At 39.0% G+C, this 13,526-nt stretch overlaps 1 protein-coding gene across 3 annotated transcripts in view; it reads right to left on the bottom strand.

The window, feature by feature from the left end:
• The window catches only part of DYM (dymeclin), a 230,402-nt gene that overhangs the window by 53,547 nt on the left and 163,329 nt on the right, over window positions 1–13,526 (bottom strand). The gene's annotated exons all lie outside the window — the stretch shown is intronic.

Genomic DNA, 13,526 nt, shown 5'->3' with positions numbered 1-13,526 from the left:
TAAAAGAAAATCACCATAAAATAAAATAACACTGTAGATGGCCTCCTGATAATACCAGCCATGTTTAATAATAATAGTAATGATGATCAAGCTTGTGATGATGGTGCAGTATTCTTTGCATGTTGTAGCTCCTTAAACACTAACAGTGCGTGATAAAAAAAAGTCAGGTCCCAGATAATAGCCACTTGATAAGGGATTACAGAACAAGATTCCCAAACTGTTGTGAGCAGGAATTCGCTGCTTTACAGCCATCATTTTACCCCAGAGCTGAAGATAAATCATGGAGAGTGCTTTTATTTCTTCTGATATATTAAGATAAAGCAGCATGGTTAGAAAAGTAATTCAGAAATGCTACTCTTTATGAGACTGCTTGGCATACATACTCTACTAACTCTTTCAGTGGTGTTAAATATTTTGAAAATTAAAGGTGGATAAACAAAGATGTGAGAAACGTATCTTATTAAAAGGAAAAACTGCATTATTGATCTTTGAAGTGGTTTGCAGTCTAAAGGATCTATAGGTAAGCCCTTTTAAAATATAATAAAGTATAAGAACGTGTTTTTGTTTTCCTCTTACCTTACAACACCTCTTCAAAACTAGTCACTGCCAGTAGTAGTACCATTTATTCTATTAAGATGGGCCTGAAAAACCACCGTAACCAAATTTCAAGAACTGCTCGCACAGGTTGAATAAAATGCAAATAGGAAGGAGATGAGAAACAGCCTTTTGAGAGCTGATAGCAGGCAAACCAAATAAATGGAGTAATTTTTAGATTAAATGTTGTTTTTACCACATTCCATCTTATTTTTCAAGTGCATTCCCCTGGACACTGCATCAATTCTGATAAACACGGGAGCTGATGACCACCGCTCCGCTTCCTGCCAAATGGTCTGGAAGCACACGGCAGCTGTAGCCTGAACACCGAAGAATGAACCTTTAAATGAGATTTGGAAAAACCCAAACTCACAGAAAATAACTCTAGAAGCCTGTGTACACAGGTACCTGTTCCGAAATGAACTATAAGCAACAGATGACATTTTTTTCAAGTGCTGAAGAAAAACACTCTTGACAGAAATATGGAAAACACTATATTATGCAAACAAATGAAATTTGCTGAAATATTTATGAAGTCTCATCTATTTTGGGACAAAACTTAATTTTGTGTAGTCTGGTTCATAAAGTGCAGCAGTGACAGACATGGGAAAGATGAGGGATCACTGTGTTTGAAAGACAAAGAAACTCTTGTGTAGATTGTACATCCATCCTGGAGTCAGTCAACTGTTCCTCACCAAAATTCTGGAAGCAATTATGATTGCTTACCTATAAATTAAGCTAAGTTTTCTAATGAATTCTAATTAACAGAGTCCACCACAAGGTAAGATGGCTAATTTCTTGTGGAAAAATAATCTTATATTTCAGAAAAATTCCATGAAGCTTTTTCCCACGGGAATGTGACATGACTTCCCATTGTCTCGATTTATCAAAATCTAAAAGATTAGCGTGGGAATGGGAAAACTTGTCATTATTTGTTCAGATAATTTTTTTTTTTCCCCTCTGCATTGAGTAAGCAGCTGATTTCTTTGCAAGTGCCACGGATAAGTTGGTGGCGAGTAGCTTAAAGACCTGCCTTTAGGAACTGCGACATCAGTTCCCTTTTCAGTTTACCTGGAGGGAAGAGATGTAATTAAGATTTTGATTCCTACTGCAACGAAAAATTTGAATCTAACCTGTAACGTTACAATCCATCTCCTTTTCTCTAGAACAGGATGGTTGGTTTTTGTTATTAGTAAACAGTTTCTTTAAGGTCAAGAGTTTGGGTTAGCATGCACACGGACGCTGGAGTGGAACAGCCTCTGTACACGCTGTACCAGCTTGATATCAAGAAAAATGCAGCAGAACACAGTGTCTTTGAAGAAAATGTCATATACTTCAGTAGCAGGCCACAGCTCACTCAGCTTGGGCTAAAGCCTAAATATGTACAAGAGCAGTTCTGGAAAACCTCCACCACATTCCAGTAACATATCTGAAGGGCAATTAAAAAAAAAAAAAAAAAATCTATCTATCTTACTTGTCTCAACTTTGTTTCAGAGCAGCGTAGGCAATCATAGACATCTCCCAACAGCATTGGGGATAAGACCATAGCAGGATAAAATAACGGTAATATAGTAGAGTCTTTTCTCATTATGAATGTTTTAAAAGATACTTCCCTGAAATGGCTTTATGTTTGGTATGTCACTGGCAGAAAACAGATGTAGAATATGACCATCAGCTTTTTGTTTGTTTGTCTGTGTGGCACTTTTTTTTTTTTTTTTTAAACTTCTTTCCCCCTTGAAAAACATTAGAAAATTTCATGTTGGTATAAATCAAGGGGGAAAAAAAAAAGAGTATTTATTTATGTGTTAGTCCAAAACCCCTCCCTGCTGTTGCTTTAAAATTAAAGCTGCAGGGCTAAACCCTCAAAAGCCAGACATCAGCCTGAAAACACAGGCTTCCCATCATCCCAATGCATCTCTGTGAAGATGCAATTTAATTACAAGTTCACGTAACCGTCATCACAAAGAGTCCTTTAGCCATCATGTTTGTATCTTAACTTATAGCATATTAAGAATTGATACTTTTTGTCCAATTTCTGGGTTATTGCTCCTGTAATTAACCAATTCTGTGGAAGAATTCCTATTTACAAAAACCGATTTAGCACAGGAAATATGCAATGTATTCCTTTATCTTGCTTAGTTCCTAAACTACAAAGAAATGAGAAACTTAAGAGAAATCACTAGTTACATGAAAGGGAATAAAAGTTTATCTTTCCAATTATGCCTGTGAAAAACATTAGGGTGACTTTATAGAATTCAATAAACATGAAAAACAGAGATTCTTCTAAATTTCTATTTCTTCTAAATACACTCTTCACATGTTTTAACAGGTTTCCCACAAAGTTATTTCACAGAGAGCAAGAATCCACCACTGTCAACAGGGATAAACAAAATTAAAATTCTCTATTCCACATTTTTTAACGCTACTTTTCAGGCCAGGTGATGAGGAAATCAGTTTTCAGTAAGTGGCTTATTTTGCTCCATGTGATGATGCTTATGAGCAGCACGAGAGGAACCAGCCCTGGCAGGGTACTTTTGGTTTTGAATTTCTGCCTATATCCATTATTTTCCTTCTCCAAACCTTCTTCTTTTTCACTTCATACCAAGACTGTCTTTCAATCTTATTTGACTCATTCCCTTTAAAATATTCTCCTTTCCTTCATCCCATCATTGGGTCCCCTGGCCACCCACACTGCCAGTTAAGTGCAGTTAACTTGCATGACATTATAGATAATATTATAGATAATATTATAGATAATATTAACAACAGCCATTAGCGGGAGAATTGCCCTCAGAGAGACAGAGCCATACGTTGTTCAGGGGAATAATACCTCTCCAAGAAGATAAATTGTAAGTTGACGGGACCGTCCTTCTGTAACTTGGACACAACCGGAATAAATGTGGTTCTGTATAGGTCAAAACTGGTCCTGTTTTAACTTCTTCATGTCTTAGTTCAGACAGATTTGAGCAGCAGTTTGACAGGTGAACAATTTCACGCATGATTTTATCCACAGTCTGAAGCACACTATCTTTAATGCTTGGACTGGATGATCTTAAAGGTCTTTTCCAACCTAAACGATTCTAGCATCTTCCTCTTATCATCTTTTTCAAAATCACTAAGTCTTGATTTACCTTCACTTCTCTTATTTTCTCTGGCTAGCTTTCCAATTCCAAATCACAGATATCTGCAATGAAGGAATCTAAAGATCTCTGTTATGCTATTATTTTAATAACTATTTACTACCCTTCAATATAAATGGATTGATTTTTTTAAACAACGGCTAAAAGAGTTCCCAAACCTCACTGGTTAGTCCATAAGTAAAATAGTTCCTGTAAAATATGCAGAGAAGTAGTTGGAAATAGAAGGTGCAACATCAAAAAGTTCTCATGTTTCACCAATACCTCATATAGAAAAAGTAGCATAAAAAGATTCCAATTAAGTATTTAGTACCAAACAGCCTAAAAGGGTCTGAACAGACTTCCTTCTGCATCCATTTCCTTTACTTTATATGGCTGCATGTTTAAAAAAAGAATTACCGAGATGTTTATAACATATGGTAACATACTTCTGGTTTTTAAACACTACATTTTTCAATCAAAACCTTGCTTTAGGAACACAAACCAGCAAAGAAAGGTGCTTTGGAAGATCAGTACTGTTACTTTTTTCTTCCAAGCACTTCAAAATTTGTCATTAGTTTGAACTGAGCAAATGTTGGCTTACAAGGCAGGAATAAACAGTATTTACAGAGACACTTGTGAAGGTCTTCTCTTAATATATCACATATTCTATCTACAGCTTATGCTCAGGCCCTTCTAAAATCCCAGTATCGCATCAGGCTTCCAGCTCTCTCAAATGCAACATAAGTAGATGCACAGTAGAAAAATCAGCGTACAAAATTCTACCGCTTAATGTGGGGAGGCGTGAAGGGACCCTGAGATAGTACTCGTCCATTTCTGAAATGAGGTCTCACAACTCCTTTACCTGAATCATCTTCTCTTCTAAGGCCACTCGTTTAAGTGGTCTTATCAAAACCATGTCTTTTGAGTACAAAGATGCAAACAAATGCCAACATTTATACCCTTTACTGCAAAATAACAACAAGGTCCTAAACCTATATAACTACTAAAGGAGGAAAATAAGCAGAAAATGATGATGTTCATGTTTGGCTTTCTTCAAATGCGTGCAATGACCAAAATAACGGGCTTTTAAGAGGACTTTAGTAGGTGTTTGCATTGCTAATGTCAAAAGTTCTTCCTGCTTCTTCCAATTTGTTCTCCAGTCTCACAAGTCTGAAAAATTATTTTCAATCAGATGATCGTAAGATACTGCTGCCACACTAAATGTTCTTTTAAAAAAAAAAAAAAAAGATAGTGATTTTCACCCTTATTTTCCAAAATATTGAGAATTTCTAAATGAAATAAGGCTTAATGCCGTCTATAGAACACAAATACCAGACACCAATGAGACTTTTGTGGAACTCCTGAATGAGGAAAGAACACCACCTTTTTGAAGATCATCATCTTGATGTTCTTCGATATACTTGTCCAAAAATCCTTCAACCACAAGCATATTATTAAAGACACAATAATGCAAAGACCAACTGCAAATAACTATTAGTCCTTCATACTAATATAAAGAAGTTTAAATAGACTAAACTTCACCAACATCTTCATCACAGAATTTTAGGATCGTTTGTTCTTTCTGTTTAAGGATAATTTATGCAACCTTTTTTCAGGAAAGTGTCTAATTCATTTCAAGGAAAGAACTGCAGAATTTGGCTATCACTCAATACAAAAGCTTGCTTTAGATTTGGGTTAGGTTGGTTATTTCAGTGTATTCTGAAATTCGTATTTTTTATGATATAAAAATAGGGGGATTAGGTAGGAGTAATATTCTTTAAACTAAAATATAATTAATCTGAAGGAGGGTATGACTAATATTTAGAAAATGTATTTATAGGCCTCTGGCTCAATACTCGAGTGGAGACAGGCATACCCAAGAATAACCTGATATTGCAAACGTCACTTCTGCTCATGAGCCATCAACTCAGAGTAATCAAAAAGAAGGTAATTTAGTGCAAAACAAGGCGATTCTTCTATTAAATGCAATTTCCAATTGCTGGAATCCACATGCCATACCAAAATATTAACATATTATATTGGTTTACCACACACTACCTTCAGCAAACAACAACCTAAACCACCTTTTTGTATAACCTTATTTTAAGTTTATCACAGTAGACGACAAGAGGATCTAAAAATTCACACACAAAAATGACATTGTTTAGACTATTAACAATGCACGGCCAATGCAAATCAAAAAATCTTACCGAGTTCCTTAGCGACATAAAAAAACAATGGAAGAAAATATAGAAAAAGAGTATTGAAGAGATCTAGGCAGTACTTTTGGTGAAAAGTAAGTGGGTTCTGAGTTTTGAAGAAACATTATGACAAAATAAACTACCCTAGCTTCCCCCCCCCCCAGTATCTGTCAAATATGGACATATCTTAGTTAGGAGTCTTGATTTAATTTGGTAAAAATTTCCCATTCTGCCAATGGTGTATTCAATTCTACAGGTAAACAACATGTACACGTTTTGTATGTTCAGAGCAGTTACCACTAAGCAGCATTTTTACAGACTCTCAGCTAAACAACGTTAATTGCATCATACTAACTCTATTATGGCTGACCAGTTTATTTGGAAGTGGGTTTAATTTCATTTCTGCCTCATTACTAAAGTCATCAGATGATCGCAGGGAAGACTTCCTATTTCTTCACGATAGCACGCATTTATAGGAAAACACTTACGGCTGGTGGCAGAGCTCTGCATTAAACCAGTTCTTTAGATAATTAAAAAAAAATTGGACAGAGCTGCAGCATATCTAATGTAATATTAGATATGTAAGCAGAGAACATATGATAGGACCCCAAAACATCACGACGTTGATTTACAGTTCAAATATTGTTCACATCGATAGCGAACGAAACACTTGTTTGCTACCTGCTGGATAGGCTAAAACAATTAACTTATTTGCACGGCATCCTTCGTAAAAATAGATCTGTAGCACGAGATCCCACAACCCTAACTGAAATACCAAACGATTACAGGGAAGAACTCTGGTAGTGCCATGACAGGGACAGAATGGGATTGATATGACAATGTAACGGTAGACAAATATCATGGACAAAAGATTTCCATCTACAGTTGTTACGGATTTCTCGAAGATTCATGTTGCTTTACTTGTTTAGCAAGGCCACAACTAAACTGCATATACTGCAAGTAAGGCTGACCTCAGTCCTTTGTATCTACAGCACTATCCTCCTTCATCCGCTGTAACTGAATTCAGAAAATTGATAGATTTTAGATTTGTTTCATTATGGTTAAAAGACAGCTACTACTGCAGTTCAGAGACCTTATCTTACCTACTCTCTAGCAATCCCAAATTTCTAAGATAAATAGGGAGTCCTTACTTATAAAAGACAATTTCTTCCTAGGGAGTAAATGAAATAGGGGAACCTTTGAACATCCACCCATGTACAGGAGGGAGATTAGGTTGGTTCTCTGTTGGAGAAACTAAAATGAAAGACTATTTATGAAGTACTTTTAGCTTTGAATATAATCAACTGTAATAACAAGATACAAGTTACAAAAAAAATTCTTTTTGTTGAAACCACTTTTGTAATACTGCTTTTTAATAACCCTCATAATGGCCGAATTAGAAGGACCCCAACTGAAGTCATTGATCCCACATAAAACAAACATTGCTTTTTCTTCTTAGCTTTGTTTTACAAGCTACATTATTTCCAGATGACGCTTGAGGGGCCTAGGAGTTTCAAGAATTAGATGCTTAAATAGACAGCTGCTTTCTATTTACCATATAAATCAAGGATAAATCAAAGAAGAATCTAAATATTGGACTTCATTTAGCCCATTATGGAGCACAAACGGAGAAGGAAAAGAAAAAAGAAATATAGAAATCTCATCACCCAAATGCAAAGTTTAATTCTCATGATTAAGACGAGAGAAAAACTCATTGACATTCGCAGAATTCCAAGCTTCCATGTAACACCAGGTCCGCACAGCAGGTAGATTTAACTGGATTGGTAAGGGGCCAGGGAAGGAGCCAGCTCCGATTGGGAACTCTCCCAGTGCCACCAGGCTTTGCTACTGCAGACTCTCTCTATATATATTTTTTATACATATATACACACACAGACACACACAGAGCTCACTGCATTCATATTCTTTACATTTCTCCCTTTGGATTGCCAACCTGCATTTACTTGTATACCTTGACTAACACAGAAACAGCAGATTTTGGACGGGAGGTTAAAGGATTGCTCTGCATACATTCACAGGAGTACATTTGTAAATATGAAAAGTCTAACACTACACTACATTGTTTCTATTATTGACAAAATTCCTCCACCATCGAAATGCTGGTGAAGTGACAGTCCTATATATGAAATAATTGAAGATATCAGCACTAAGTGGGATTATTTTTAGAATTTTTCCTACCACGTTTAAGCTTCACCTGGATAGAACAATGCATTTATTTTTATAGCCAAAATTTAGAAGGTAAAAAAAAAAAAAAGTTAAACTGAAGAGAATTTTAGAATTTTTCCTATGTGGCTAGTAACCATCTTACCTACAGTATTTTCTGTTAATATTATTCCATTAAAGCAAGTGAAGGCTGTCAGTAAAATCCCCACGGATGTCAGAGAGAAGAACTCCCAGCAGACAGCAGCATGGGGTGCTCAGAACTATGACCCCTACCCTGGGCATTGAGTGATCCTCAAAATGTGCTCCAAGGAGTTTTCATTTAACTACTAAGCCTTCGTGAGCACCACCAGTAAACAAGAGTTTGGGCTCCCACTGCCATAAAATCCCTTATCCCTGTGTTGCATTAGATGATGTTGAAATAAATTTAGAAACCAAATCAAAAGCTACGTATCCAAATACAGACTCAAGTAATGATGCATGCCAAGCTATTTGAATCTGAAACTACTCCTACATTTGATTTTTATTTTCCTCAATTTTTGCATTAAGCAATTTTTTTTTCTTACATTAGCAAGAGAATTCTGAACCTCTGACATAAGCTTGCCAAAATTCAGTATTTACTCTCTTCTTCTCCAACCCCTCCCTTCCTAGAAACAGTTAAGGAGAATCTCTCGTTACCAGCTGTAGCATAACAAGCACTGAAGCGCTCGAAAATCATACACAAACTATGAAATCATAAAAAGCAACCATTTTGGTAGATGGTAGCTCCAACAAGAGGTCTGATGTGCTACTTTCCAAGGGAAGTTAGCAAGCCTCCAGTTATGCCATTTAGTATCTATGATTTAACAAATTACATTAGACTGTAATAAAATTACAAAGAAAATCATTGATATGTTTACTTAAGTAATTTGTCTTGATCGGAACTGAAAGAAGCAAAATTCTCATTTATTTTATTACCAGGTTTCTTGTTTGTCAAAAAAATTGGAAAACATGCTTTCATTGAATGCAAGAAAGAAATAAAAAACCTAACTCGATTTTTTCCCATTTCTTCAAGCCTGGAGATACTCGTGGACAAGGACAACTTGACCGAAGCTTGGTATTTCAAAACAGGTCATTGCTACTATGAAAGTAATGCTTAATAATAAAGCTTAGTGCACAACCAGTAAACAAAGTAGCATGAGAACTGGTCTAACCAAGGATCCTGTCTGAGGCAATGGTTTGATCACGGGGGTTCTCCTCCCTGCTGGCTTCTCCATCCTGCTCCCGAATCCCACCATATTGACTAAAGCTCATCAGGGAAGGACAAGGAAACTGGTGCAACCTTAACAAATGAAACAACTTGCTCTTTTTTAAAGCCCAGAAAACCTCAACAAGAACAATATAAAAGCCAGCCGGGCCAGTTCCTTATTCTGGTTCACAGCAAAATACCCGCAGCTTTGTTGGTACACCAGAGACCTGAGGGTAATCTGCAGCAGACACTCTCAAAAATCATAGGATCACCGAATGGTTTGGGTTGGAAGGGACCTTTAGAGGCCATCCAGCCCAACCCCCTGCCACGGGCAGGGACATCTTCAACTGGGTCAGGGTGCTCAGAGCCCCGTCCAACCTGGCCTGGGATGTTTCCAGGGATGGGGCATCTCCCACCTCTCTGGGCAACCTGTGCCAGTGCTTCACCACCCTCAGTGTAGAACATTTCTTCCTTATGTCCAGTCAAAGTCTCCCCTCTTTTAGTTTACAACCATCACCCCTCGTCCTGTCACTCCAGGCCCTGCTAAAAAGCCTGTCCCCATCTTTCTCCTGAGCCCCTGCCAGCACTGCCAGGCCGCAGTCAGGTCTCCCCGCAGCCTTCTCCTCTCCAGGCTGAGCACCCCCAGCTCTCCCAGCCTGGCCTCACAGCAGAGCTGCTCCAGCCCTCGCATCATTGCTGTGGCCTCCTCCGGCCCCGCTCCGACAGCTCCGTGCCCGTGCGGTGCTGAGGGCCCCCGAGCTGGGCGCAGGGCTGCAGGCGGGGTCTCAGCAGAGCGGAGCAGAGGGGCAGAACCCCCTCCCTCGCCCTGTGCCCACGCTGCTCTGGGGGCAGCCCAGGACACGGTTGGCCTTCTGGGCTGCCAGCGCAGCCCCTAAGAAACACAGTAAAGGAGGATCCCTGTATATTCTTACTTCATCAATATTTATTATTCATCAATAATCAGCAGCCTAGGGGCTGTATATTAGGTCAAAAACGTAGGTTTTTGCAGTAGTAAAAACAAAGCAGAGTAGGAACAGTCCTACTGCTTGAGCACTCAGAAATTAAGAGGTGCCCATCTCTTAATCTCCATTTGCTCCCTTTGCGTGTATGTGCTACGGCACAGGCATACGGTGCCGCAGCACCTATTACATGATGTTCATGACGGACAGGGCTCAATTCAAGGTCACTGATGCTGCCTTTTTCCTTCCATATCCCTCCTGGCTCTAAGAAGGAACACACAGTATTTACCATCATTTGTTTTTTGAAGTCTAGTACTCACAGATGAGTAGAAAGGCTCAAGACGAGACCATAAGCAAGACCTAAAATAATTTTATGTACTATTTAACCCTTGTGACTTAGGTACCATTCAAATTCACTTTTGGATTACAGAACGCAGTAAGAAAAAAAAATTATAAATGAAAAGTGAATTAAAAATCATGAGAAATGCATTTTTAAAACACATATTTGGTCTCAATGAAACCCTTTGAAGAGAACAGCCTACTAAGCAATCCTCCGCCTCCCTAGACATAAACCTGGGCAGAGCAGGCAATCTCAGAATCAACCCTTTTTCAGCTCCACGCTGGGATACAGCGGTAGAACGGGCTTCAGGCCTTCAGACACTTTCCCCTCAGTTCCTAGAGTCGTCGCTCTTCTTATAGACAACACAAACATGGGCTTTCAGAAGCAGAGTATGCTAAAGTAAATGAAATCTGGCCTCAACTTTTATCTAGTCAACTGCCTAGGCCTCAGATTGGGATGAAACATGAGCAATTTGGAGAGGAAAAAAAAAAAAAGCCATGCATAAAAGTATACATTCTTCTTTCAAAATACAGGCAATGAACTTCAGTGATTTTACTCTCCCCTGCAGCAGTCTTTCCAACTGCTGTCCTCCCCTCCCTCCCTATGTCATACCAACAATAAAAGGGAAGAGATTCAGTGAAATATCTAAGACTCTGGGCTGCACTCCAGAGTCCTTCCCCAGCGCTGCTCCAGAACCTGCATTTCTCAGCTGTCTCCATCTGTAAGGGGATAACTACGTACAGCGAGCACCTTGGCTCTCTCCTTAGCTGCAGTATAGAGTTCGCATCCAGCAAGTTAAAAGGAAGTCCAAAAATCTGTAAAATAGTTTTCAAGCACCAAATTCATACGCACACTGAAATATATACACATATATATACACCCATATATATGCAAATATATGTCTGTGTGTGTGTACACCCATATATATATTTTTTTTCATATATGTACCCTTTTACAAACACAGGAATGTATCACGCTGTTTTCTTTCCTCTGAACAGTGGGGATGGTCATTTGTTTGTCTAGGGAAGAAAATACAAGGGTCTCTTTTCATAAATCATCAAATGGTTTGGGTTGGAAAGGACCTTTAAAGGTCACCTAGTCCAACCCCCCTGCCATGAGCAGGGACGTCTCCAACCAAACATCAATATCCTCCCGCTGCCAACAGGCCACACACAACTACAGTCCCTGCGTTAAGGACCTAAGTTAGTGTTAAAAACTTCAGCCCTATTCTCTAGGCATCTGATGATGCTTGACAGTTATTTAACCAAGACCCCACCATGCCTCAGAAGTTAGTTTCAAAATACACAGCCTTTAGCAGCAATTCCATGGAGCTTATGGAGCTTGTGCTTACGGAGCTCTTGCGCCCGTAAACCCTGTCCCAAGCATCCACTCCAACCCCTCTGGGCTGTGATACTGCACGTTATGCACAACTACCTCATGATATGATATATGATATGGTATAGCTCAGGTATGAAAAGCCATCAGCTCCACCAAAGCAGCCTCCCTGTGCCCTGGAAGTCAAGTGAAGCACCACAGCTCTCCAGGACAGCTCAGTAAAGAGCCACAAGACCACAGGAGGAATTTGAACACGTAGCAGTGTGATTGCTTAAGCTGGAACTGGGCATGACACCGGGGTTAATCACCTCTGAGAAATACAGCCCCAAGAGCTTTATCAATCACAACACCCAGAACTGCTCAACGCATCCAAAATACCGCAGTCCTCACAACCGTGGAAGCCCCTACACCATTTAGTCTAGTCTACCCTTGATTGGTTTAGGTGGGCTTGGTAGTGTAGGTTAATGGTTGGACTGGATGATCTTAAAGGTCTTTTCCAACCTAGACGATTCTATGATTCTATGAGCCCCTGCTGCTCGAGAACCCATGGGAAAGGGCCATCAAATCCTCTCCAAGGTGTCTGACATCTCGGGGGCTTTCAGCTGTTCATACCCATGCAGGTGAAAGGGCTTTACCCAGCTTGTGTATCACCTTCCTAGGCAAAGAGAAGTGGGATCTCCTGGTCTTTAACCACAAACCAACTTCAGCGGGGTTTCGCTAAAATGTTTCAAGTTCCAAAAATTAAAGGTCAGATAGCAACTTGTGGGAGAGAAATCAAAAGCCCCATAACCACAGGTGTCGTAAGGAGCTTCAGCTGAATTAGGGCATGGGAAGGCAGCAAGAATACACAGGAAAAACTTGCAAGTGATTCATTTGCTCTATAAACCCGCGTGTCTCTGAATAACAAAATGCCTCTAGTTTGTATGGTGCGTGTCAGCAACAATAACTAAAAGATGCAGGTTAAGAAACCTGGTTCATTAAATTAAATTTAAGTCATTAAACTATTAGATCAAATTACCTTTTTAGGTACTTTCATACTTAATGTTAGAGTAATATGATAGTAAAGTCTCAGACAGGCACGTCTGGGAACAGGTATTAACACTGAAAATAAAACAGTTGTTACATTTGCATCCTCAAAAATCCAGAGCAACTGATAAATCAACTTTTTTTTTTTTTTAAACACAATATTGCAGTGAGAGTTGAAACGAGTACAAACCAAAGAGACTTCGGCAGTACAAAGATATTATTCAAGTCCTTGGAAGATGTCTCGTCCTTGTACCAAAACGAGAGATTTTCCAACAAGCTGTGCAATTAAATTACAAAATGGTTGCCTATTTGTGGGTGTTGGCTCAGTAAACTGAAGACAACTGTACGGATCTACGTGTTCGGAACATACCAATTTGCCCCATGACTGCAGTACTCCCCCAAAGGCTCACGGGGAATTGTTTCAATCATTTGTAGGCATTTTAACATACTGTGGATGCCAAAGCCCCGTTCTTAAAAGTAATGTTTTTAACTGTATGATTTAAATATCCTGAAATACAAATGGCTTGAGAATTGCAATTTGAC

The sequence above is a fragment of the Pelecanus crispus genome, chromosome Z (genome assembly GCF_030463565.1).
Source record: "Pelecanus crispus isolate bPelCri1 chromosome Z, bPelCri1.pri, whole genome shotgun sequence".
Taxonomy (NCBI): Eukaryota; Metazoa; Chordata; class Aves; order Pelecaniformes; family Pelecanidae; genus Pelecanus; species Pelecanus crispus.
The sequence above is the reverse complement of the archived record's forward strand: the minus strand, read 5'-3'. Positions and strand labels throughout refer to the sequence as shown.